Raw genomic sequence first — 10,637 nt, 5'->3', positions numbered from 1 at the left:
CACAGGTGATGAGCCTGTGAGAGCCTGAAGGAAGGGCATTCTAACTACAGATGCACCTTGCTGTGGATTTTGACAATAAGTGGTCTATAGAGTGAGAGCAACAGCCCAAGGAGTTTGTGCACTGACCCCAAGCTACCAGCATCACTTAAGTTCAGGGAGGAAAAGGGTAAATTTTTAAGAAGCATTTTCTGTCATTCAGTGAGTGTGTTGAGTGTTTTTAACAACGGTTTACCAAACCATTCAAGGCTGGCAAACTGTGTTGGGGTCCTCAGTAGCTACCTCAGCCACAGGTGATCCATATAAATGCAGAACGTAGAATTTTAAGTACTTGTGCCTTAGTTTGATTTGCATATGAATAACAGGCCAGAAAAATTCCTTTCAGAGAATAATACTAAAGGTAGTAAAGGAAGATGTGTGTCTGTCTCCTGGATGCGTGGCACTGGGATACATAGTTGGGGCGTTCTTTTCTGAACAGAATGTTTGTTCTAAGTACTAAACTGAGAGGTCTGCAAATGTACTGCGAGTTTAAATGGGGGGAGCTTGCTCATAGACATCAAATCCCCAAATGTAATGTAATTCATTTTTCACATGGGTGAACTTTTATACAGATGGGAAAAGTAAGATGGGGCATATCAATCCAGAAAAAACTTCTTCCTCAGCAAAATGATGAGAACTAGGGTTTGAACAGCCGGGGGGACAAAGGGAAAGCTGTTTTACTGTTGTTAAACTCTTGATTTGTTTACTTGAATTCTTGTACCAAAAATACTTGAAATTTTTATACCCACCCATTTTATAGATAAGCAAACAAGTCACTGCAGAGGCTATGGGCAGAGTTGTCTTTAGAGTCATTTTGTGGGGCGCCTCCATACAGTCCCACACCCTTCTTTCTATTGTTGCCTACTTTTTTCCACAGCTAACATTCCTGGTGGCCTTTCTCTGGAGTCTGAAAGACTGAATAAGTGAATGAGTGCGTCTCATTGACCAGAGAACCCGAAGTTAGACAGGCTTAGCAACACACACATACACACACTCAGTAAAGGGCCAGCTGCAAATGAATTACCTCTGATGATTCTTGCCATCTAGAGACCCTCCGTTGGGAAAGTTGCTTTAGAACATAAGAAGAAAAGATCACAACCAAATAAAATTCCACTAGTCCACCTTAATTTAGGGGCTGAGGCAGATGTGCTCTTTGGCAGTTCAGGCAGCAGTGGTACATGGGGTAGGACCTGTGTACATGATAACTTTTGTCCAGAAATAGAATTCTCTGTTGAATGCAAATGAGTCTACCTACAAGATTAGTAAAAATTCCTTTTCAGTGTGTTTTTCAAAAACCCTGTGACATAATAACAAATGTGTGACCCACACACATAGGGCCCTTCCTACCCATTATAAAAAGGCATAAGATCCACCGTGAAATCCCTAGGCACCAACAGGGCTGCAACCTGAGAAGTCTTAAGTTGATAACAGCTCTCAGCTCTCCCAGACCCAGTGATAGGAAGAAAAACCTGGAGCTTTGACCCTGCCAGTACTAGCATTGCGATTCTTTGGGGCAGTAGCATTTTGGGAGACCCTTGAGGGCGGGTAATGCTGGCAGAAAATGTGAGTTACATTTATGCAGATGGGTGTTTGTCTTTTGTGCCAGGGCCTAGTTCTAAAGGAGAGTCAAGTTAACTTATTCTTGTGATGTAAAACAATTACAGGTGACCTTGTAAATATGTGAACTGGTCATGTGCTTTTCTTTGTGTGCTTTTACCTAAATCACCCCTGTTGGTAATATTTTCTGTCATTTTCTCCATCCCTGCTGCTGCTACTTAATTCAAGCCTTTGTTGTTTCTGGCCTAGAAACAAAAACAGACCTCTCTCCAATCTGGCCCCCTCTGGTCCATCCTTCCCGTTTCTGCTGGGTCATGTTTTAACCGGGCCACTGCCCTGCTTAAAGCCCGCCTCCCTCTCCCTGGGAAATCCATCCCGGCCTGCTGTGCTTGGCTAGTTGTAGTTGGACTTTTAACTACAAAGGTCAGGCTTCACCTCCTCTCGGAACCCGCCACTCAGTCCCCACTCCCGTCTACCTCCAGTTTTGGGGTGAAGGTCCCTCATGTCTATTTCCCTAGCAGATTTTGTTTAGCTACACCAAACCGCGTCTCAGCTACACTGTCCTGTAAAGCTACCTCCTGGGGCAGTTATGAGAATGGAATGATTATATGTAAAAGGCTTAGAACAGCAAGCACCTAGTATAGAGTAGCCACTTAATAAGTCTTGTCTATTATAACTAGTGTGTCTCCCTCACCTGATTTATTTCTTAACATCAGGGACTGTGTCTTCTATTTGTATACCCGCTGTAGTGCCAGGCACATAGTAGAACTCAAAAAAATGTTGAGTGAATAATTGAATGTTGCCAGGAAATGGTCATAAGCTCACTTTACCAGAATGCTCAGAGGTACTCGCCAGGGAACTTAGGACAGAGCACCGAGAAACACGGCACCTGATAGTTTGCCTCAACTCCCACTTTACATCTAATCCTCAGAACAGTGGCCATCAGCCTGGCCAAACTTTCTCCAAATTGTTCTCTGAAACACTGGTGCTGCCACTTTCCTCCCTTTAGTCCGGTTTACTCACCCATCAAGTCCATACCTAAGTTTCACTTCTTAAAGAAGCATTCCCAGAGCCTCCCACGCTGGGCTGTGACTTCCTATTAGGTTCACAAGCATCCTGTGCTTTTATTACAATGGTAATTGATTATTTTGAAGCAGTTGGACTAAACTCCATTTGATTAAGTTCCATTAGGACAGGGCCATACCTGTCTCTTGTACCAAGGTGTCCCCAGGCCTGGGGTTGATTGAATGAAGTCTCTGACCTTAGGAGCTTATGGTTTCTGAAGTAAAGATTTACAGAAATAAAAGGAATATAGAAATAACTGAGTGCCATGAGGGAAACCGCAAAGCATGTCCTCTGCAAATTTGGAGGGCGAGCCCTGGCTGAAGGGATCAGGGAGGCTACCTGGAGGGAGGGACATTTGAGCTGGAATTTCCTTGTAAAGAGGTGTAGAAATTTGTACCGGCAGAAATGGGGGTGGGACAGCACTTAGGAAACAACACTGAGCACAAAAGGTGGAATGTCAGGGAGTGAAAGTGGTTTGAGTTGCTGAGAGTTACAGCATCCCTGAAGAGAAAATGTTGGGAAGCAGATGAACCAGATCAGAGGAGGCCTTTAAGAACTTGAACTGAATTTGGTAGGAAATAGGAAAGCGTCACACATTTTGAGGCAGAGGGGCAATCAGAGCTTTTTGCTCTAGAAAGATAAAGAACAAGCATGAAGTAGATTAGAGGGAAGGCGCACAGACTGAACTGTGATCACTGAGGATTCCTTAAGTAGTTCAGGGAAGAGCCCAGAGGGAGCTGCCATGAGCGGAAGGTGGGGGCGGGGGGCGGGGGGGGCAGGGCTCTGGGGAAGGGTTAGGTAAGGGGTGGGGCTGGGGTCTTAAGCATGTCTAGCCTCTGAACAGTGGACAATGTCAGCTCTATTTCAAGCCCTCTAAGTGCTATTTACTTGATGTGGTCAAATTCTTAAGGGAACTGCCTTTGTTTTTGAGGGGGAACTCTGTGTCCTAGACAAAAATAGAGAAAGAGTTAGGCAGAGTTCTGAGCCAGGTTCCAGAGCTGAGCTCAGAGTTAGGGTGAGGAGAGGTTTAGGAATAGTCGTGCAAGGAAGTTACTTAGCTGGGTGGCCCTTTCCTAGCAGAGCCTGGCTTCTGCTAAACCAGGTTGGTGGGGTTGAAAGTTCCAAAGACATTTCTCATGTCCTGCTTTGCTCTGCTTCTTACATTCCTTCTACTTTCCTTCAACAGACACTGAGTGTCTGCCACACGAGACACTTCCAGCACTGCAAGCACAGCATGGAACGGAACAACAGAAACCTTCCCCTCGTGGGGTTCATCTGGGTGGAGGGGAAGGGGTTTGGCCAACACTGAAGGTAAAGTGTGGGGGTGGGCACGGGAGTGCTTTGATGGCCGGGGTGAGAGAATGGCCAGTAAGCCAGGTCCAAGCAGGTAAGGGTCCGCAAGGTCAAGGGCGCTACCAGGCCGGGCTCCCCACCCACTACTCTCTGGGAAGAAGCCAGAGCAGAACAGGACGTGCCTGGAGATTAAAAAGGGACATAGACTGAGCATGGAGGATGGAGGAAGTTTGTTTCCACATGTAACGTCTTTTCCTGGACAAACTCAGAGGAAGTCTATTTCCCCAACACAGGCCAAGGAGCAGGTTGCTCTGAGTTAGAAACTGAGCTTAAAGGCCGGATACCGGCAGCAGCTGCAGATTTAACTTTTTAACGCAGCTCGTATGTATCCAGATTTTTGGCTTCTAAGTTCAAGGTGCCGTTTGAGAGACTTCTGCGTGTATCAAATACCCAGATGCATCCTTTCCTACAGGGCGACTGACTATCACAGGCTCCTACGTACACGGAGCCCAGAGATGAGGTGTAGGCTGCCAGCGTGTAATCTCCATTGACGTAGGAAACATGAAGTGGCCTTTGGAAGACAGTTGCTCTTCCCCCCAGGAAGCTCCTGACATGTACGCATAACTGCCCTGGAAAGTTTTATCAAGTGCCTTTTGAAGAGGTAAGGCAAGGAAGGCCTAGGGAAAGGATGAGATTTAAACGGGGGAAACGTGCATATGCATGGAAAAACCAGGCACCGATTCATCCAGTCCTGCCCAACACGTGCCAGGTACATCCATGCATAATTTCTACCCAGAACTGGGGTTCCACAGCCCCAGCAGCCTCCCAGGTACGACCGTGTGACACCTGTGAGAATTCAGATCCACTGTCCAACATGGCAGGGCCTTCCATGTGGTCCCAGGAGAGAGGGACTGGTACAGATTAGCTTTGGGGAAGGTCTAGCTTTGCCTTGCACGTTTTAAGTGCCACAAAACACGGATGTATACTCGCATACATACAAACACACGAAAAGTAGGGGTAAGGGAAGAAGGGAGGTGTCCGTTTCAGTCAGGGTCCATCTGCAGTTCTGGTCTCCCCATGTCAGGAGTCCTGCCCGCCTAGCACCTCCTCCCCAGGGCTGCTACCAGGCCCCGCCCTCTGGGGGCCCTGAGCCTGCACCCCTGAAACAATGGGACCAGAAGCTCTTTCGTGCCCCACCCCTCGCTGTCGGCAACAGCCGCCATTCCAGAGCCAAACAATTGGAGCCCCTTATTTGCCTCTTGACAGGCACCAGGTATAAAAGGTTTTTCAGTTTGCTGAATCCCTTCCCATCTGGATTGTCTCTCAGTCACTGGGGGGTTTTTGTTTGGTTTTAATTTTTTGGCCACGCCGAGTGGCATGCAGGATCTTAGTTCCCCAGCCAGGGTTCGAACCCGTACCCACCATAATGGAAGCGCGGAGTCTTAAGCACTGGACCGCCAGGGAAGTCCCTCAGTCACTGGTTTACGCCAGCTCTCGAGTGCGTCAGTGGATTTTCCGGCTCCTCTCCCATCGTAAAGTGTAGGTTGGAGGGGTGAGCAGAGCCAGGAGCAAAGGAAAAACCCAGCAGTTCGTTCTGCCCAGCAACCCCCAGGCTCCAGTGGGAACCAGACACCTCCTCGAGGCTCAGCCCACAGCATGGCCCTCAGCGCCCGGGTGCCTGCATCTCACCGGGGCGGCGGGGGGGGCCTCTCCCTGCTTCCCCACACGTCACTCCAAGTACGTGACATAAGCATAATCTGTTTTCAGTGTAGACGTGGAAGGTTGGTCCTTGCTTCCCATAAGTTACCCATAACGAAGTCCCATGAGTAATAAGTAGAAAATAGAAGAGGTTCCCTAATCCCAAGGAGGATGAGAAGCATGTGGGGAGGTCAGGGCTGAATGTAATTCAGACTGAGTCCGAGATAATGTTAATCTAGGGTGACAGGAACGTGTGGTGACAAATATGCTTAAGACCTTTCCAGGCCCAAACCTCACCTTTTAGTAGCTGCGCATTGGTGAGGTTTTCATGAAGCCCTTAGCTGTGCCGCCTGCCTTTTGAAGGTTCTTTCCTTCCTGTGACTGCTGCACAGGACAGGAGCGTGTGTGGGCTCGTGAGCCGCTTACCTTCCCAGCCTTGCTTTCCTCCTGCCCACACCTATGCCCGAGCCTGGCACAGGCCTGGCACACGGTGAGAGGTCAGTGAGGAGGGACGAATACACATCCTGGAAATGGGTCCATAATAATGGCAGTCTGTCCTGTCACAGATGAAAAACAGGTGTAACACGAACCTCAACACACCTCCTACCTCTCACTTTCACTCTCAGTGATGGAGAAACACCTGATTATGAGCTGCTCGTGGGGGAGTGAAGCTCTTCATCAGCTTCCCTAGTCCGTGATGTGAACACGACTGAGAAGCTAGAAAACAGCATCAGTGAGGAAAACCGGACGGGGATCAGTGTTGACCTTGGAGATGTGGCACGCTTCCAGATACATTACGTGGGAGGAAATCCACACTCTGGAAAAGGCGACCCGAGGAGCTAATGGGGGCCCTCTAGCCCTCCCCCCCACCCCAAGAAGAGAGGAAAGAGGACGCTCAGTCCCCCTGGCAGTGACCATGACGCCCGAGTCCCCGGGCCTCCCATAAACCCGCTCCGGCCTAGGAGTCTGCCAAGGACTCCGGCTGATGCCAGCCTTGAACACGCCCCAGCGTCACGTAAGCCCTGCTGCACTTACGGAGCTGGCCGTCCAGCGCCTGCCAGCCTCTCCAGGACGGTGAGTTTCCCATGGCGGCCACTGCCCATGAAATTCGCACTCTGGGGTGAGGGGTCGGGAAGAGGAAAGGCAGCACGGCCACTGGAGAGCCGCCTTCACAGTGGGCCCAGACATGGTGTTTCCCCACTTGGGAACACAAGACTCACCATGAATTGGGTGGGAGGAGGTCGTGGAGACAGGCGGGCCACCCACACCTTCCTTCCGGACGGGCTGCTTCAGCGACTGTGCCTATGACGTGTAGGGCGTGAGCGCCCCCTACTGCTCTCACCTAGAATGATCCCCAGGGCAGGGACACGAAAGAATCTTTAAGCCAAACTTACAAAATATTTCTTAAACCTAATTAAAAGGCTTTTGTTTAAAATAAATACCCAGCGAAACAGTTCAAACTGTTAACCACTCGTTTATTTTTCAAAAGCCTTTGAACTAGAACAAAATGGATTGTCTTTTCAGCTCCGATTGTGACATTCCCCCAGGTCCCAGTGAAAGTCCTTGTCATTGGTGACCCAGAAACATTTCTGTCACCCCACCCAGGCTCATTCTGTGGCTCTTTCTTTGGGGCTGGAAAAATCTGAGTCAGTCCTTCTTTTCCAGTCACTTCTCCAAGCCCAGGTGCCCCCATCACTTTTGGCCTCTGTTCCTTTTGCTTCAGCTTCCCCCAAGGCCAGCCAGCATTCAGCAGACGTGAATGGCTCAAGGGAGGACGATGAGGGCCGAAGAAGTGACCCTTCTGAATCACAGGTCAGAGCACGTTGTCCAGCTGCCCACGGCCAAGACGTCAAGGAAAGGTTCTCTCCCTCCAGTCCCCACTAGCCCTAGGCGGAGGAATAAGAGAAAGCGGATGGCTTGGCCCCTGAGAAAGGGAAAGGCCCAGTGGCTGCCGGGGGTAGTAGCCAAGGAAATAGGAACGGGAAAGATTTTGAGACGCCGAAGGAGCCCTTTCAGAGCCCAGCTAGTTCATTTTGGCCTTTTCCACATGTGCCTAAGCCACGGAGCTGATCGGTCGCCTGGCAAGAGGCCCTGCATCCTCCAGGCTTCAGGCTGGTGGTGCCCTGCCTCTGGAAGGCAGTCCAGGACTTAAGTGCACGGCCTTTGGAGTCCAGCAGCTGGGTTTGCATCCTGCCTCTTCTCTCTCTGAGGAAGCTTGAGCGAGATGCCATGGGGAGGATGCAGTGATGTGATGCACACGAGGCGCTCGGCACGCTCTGCCCTGTTCCTGACACTTCACCTCGTAGGTATCACCGGAGCGGCTGAGCTGCCGGACCCTCCCCAGCGAGGACAGCGGCGGGACAGACACATCGGCAGGGTAGGTGTGCAGAGCAGGTTCCTACCTACCTGACCTCCAAAGCTGCTTTCCAGCTGTGAGGTTGAATGGAGATGTCCTTCCAGTTCTAAAAGGGGAGCCCTCAGGCAGCTGTTATCCCACTGAGCAGCTGGAGGGTCACAGAGTCCCGGGAGGCAAGGGGTCAGGCCCTGTGACCTCATACCTCCTGGGAATGTGAACTCCCTCCCACCCACCAAGGGCCCAGGACGGGCTCCAGGACCTGCTTCCCAGCATCTGCAAGGCCAGGCCCTACGAGCCTGAAGCAGCCCTCATCCTACACCGGCCCTGTTCCCCAGTCACAAAGGGCTCAGGGCGACCCTCGGCAAAAGCCTGTCGAAGCCATGACTTCTTTCCTCATCCTTTCCTCTGGCTGGTATAAATAAGCCATTTGTTAATCATTTTTCTGCAAAGGTCACGTGTTCCAAACATAGGTTTCCATTTTTTCTAGTCTGTTTCTACATTGTCCTTTTAGGCATTTGGACAGTACCTAGGTTATGAAATTCAAAGAAGTATCTGATGCCCTGTTTCCTTCAGGAGATGTAGCCTGACAGAGGGTGGCGGGGGGAGAGAGAGGGAGGGAGAGGGAAGGAGAGAGCTCCCCTACCCTTCTCTCTGGACTTGGTCCTTCTCCCCTCCCCCAGCCCTCCCACACACACACCGTGTACTTGCAGCTCTTTGGAAAAAAAACACAGGCTAAGGGTGGAAGAGTTTTCTTTTTGAGTTAAACAAGTCCGTATGAAGTTCCAGAAGAGAGGTCTGGCAAGGAGACTGAGTTATTCCTGACCACAGGGGCGTGGGCAGGGAAAATCGTGATAACCTCAGGGTGAAGGAAGCATGTGGTGGAGGAAAGCACAGAGCCAAGGGGAAGGGCAAGCTAGGTTTGCACCCCAGGAAAATACACAGCCCTCCCGCTGGAAGATTCTGAAGCAGTGGAACAACCAGACAATGGAGCTGATTCCACCTCGCCTGGAAACAGCTCTGGACCCTGACTTTTTAGGAAATAACTGGAGACGAGGGGAAAAGGCAGAAAAACACACAGCCTTGGAGCTGCAGGTGCAGGGCGATGGCATGGGAGCACGCAGCCCTCTGGAGAAGAAAAGGGGGAAACAGATAATGAAATGAACTGAAATCCGAAGAGCTGGGGTTTCTTCACCAAAATACAGTCGTCACTATAGGCATATCAGACCAGAAGCAATTAGCGCGTCGTGCAAACACCGATCTGAGAGTCAAGGGCTGCTCTTTCCTCAGCATTTCTCTTGCGGGGACCAGGGGGGTGGGGGGCGAGGACAGCCTGAACATAAAGGGAATCTGGATCCAGGTCCCCCTCGCTCCCCCTTTTCCTGATGTGCCAGAGGCGGCTCCCTCTCCTCAGGGAGGAGCCTGTCCACGCCCAGGCCCAGAGGAAGCACCACTTGCTCAAAGCCCCCCTGACATCTTCACTCCCCGTTGTCAATGCCGTGTTTGTCATCTTGTGGAAGAACAGTTGGAACGATCTTCTAGGTTAACCCGAGATGTAAAAGCAGGTGATAAATATTCATATTCCTGCTTTGGGGCCTGCTCTCATCATCTGAGTGGTATTTGGTGGCTTTCCAAGCTCTGTTCCTGATTGTCACCCCGAGGAACCCCAGCCTGGTGACCTGAAAGCAGTTGTCCGGCCCCCCTTCCGGCGGACACTTGCCCCTTCCCTCCTGCGGCCCACCACCCTACAGGACGGGTTGAAATGGCACCTGGTGCAAACCCCCCTCCTTTGGGCCAGGTGGACCCCAGGGACCCAATATGCAGCGGTGTCCCACCCGGGCTGGCAAAGCAGATGGAGAACGAGTGCACTGCCTACCTGGAGCAAGCCCCTCACCTGGAAAATAGCTCTCACAGCAGGGAGGCCTCGTGACCAGGTCTGTTGGGGTTGCCCAAAGCAAGGGGACTCGAGCCTAGGGGCTGGCCCACTGGGTCTCTGAGAGTGTGGCCCCTTCATTCTACCCGCGAGAAGTTCCTTCCCTCATGAAACGATGGTGTGTGAGTAGCAGAGTCTATGGGGGACAGAGCCTAGGTGCCCGGGTCCTAGGAGACGAGACATGGGACCTTGGGCGGTTACTTACACTCTTGGCGCCGTGGTTTTCTGTGGTAAAGTGGGAACGACCACAGGGCTGTTGTGAGGTTTACATCAGACAAGTAAAGCACTTAGAACGCTCAGGAGGCTCTTTCATTAGATGGCAGATATGTTGGAGCTCCAGCATTCCAAGAAACTCAAGTCTGAGAAACACCGGCTTAAAGGTCCAATCTCCCTTATGTGTGGCTGCAGGTGTGCAAAACACACACACCCTCGTGATTCCAAGCCTGGGAAAGTGGGAGGCCTCATTCCATCACAGCTGAGGGATGCCCCCTGAATTGAATCTGTGGGCACCCGAGGTGCCCCAGAGAGGGAGGGTGTCCTGTGGTTAACAGCCAGGCCATGTTTCCAGGACCGGGAGCTCAGGCCTTAAAACACAGCCCTGCCCCTCACCCAAGAACGCACGCGCGCACGTGTGTGTGTGTGTGTGTGTGTGTGTGTGTGTGTGTGTGTGTGTGTAAGAACATACCTGCACGGGCTGCAGCG

The 10,637-nt window shown here is 51.1% G+C and overlaps 1 protein-coding gene across 2 annotated transcripts in view; it reads left to right on the top strand.

The window, feature by feature from the left end:
- ZBTB44 (zinc finger and BTB domain containing 44) overlaps positions 1-10,637 on the top strand; it is an 85,597-nt gene that overhangs the window by 69,853 nt on the left and 5,107 nt on the right. Inside the window, exons 7-10 of one of the 2 annotated variants that reach the window (XR_010841514.1) lie at positions 3,845-3,969; positions 4,424-4,612; positions 6,276-6,723; positions 7,373-10,287. The gene's annotated coding sequence lies outside the window, so the exon portion shown is untranslated. Of the gene's footprint in view, positions 1-3,844; positions 3,970-4,423; positions 4,613-6,275; positions 6,724-7,372; positions 10,288-10,637 lie in introns of those variants that run through there. The other variant, XR_010841515.1, reaches the window with a different exon arrangement.

Source organism: Kogia breviceps, chromosome 7 (assembly GCF_026419965.1).
Source record: "Kogia breviceps isolate mKogBre1 chromosome 7, mKogBre1 haplotype 1, whole genome shotgun sequence".
NCBI lineage: Eukaryota > Metazoa > Chordata > Mammalia > Artiodactyla > Physeteridae > Kogia > Kogia breviceps.
The sequence above is the reverse complement of the archived record's forward strand: the minus strand, read 5'-3'. Positions and strand labels throughout refer to the sequence as shown.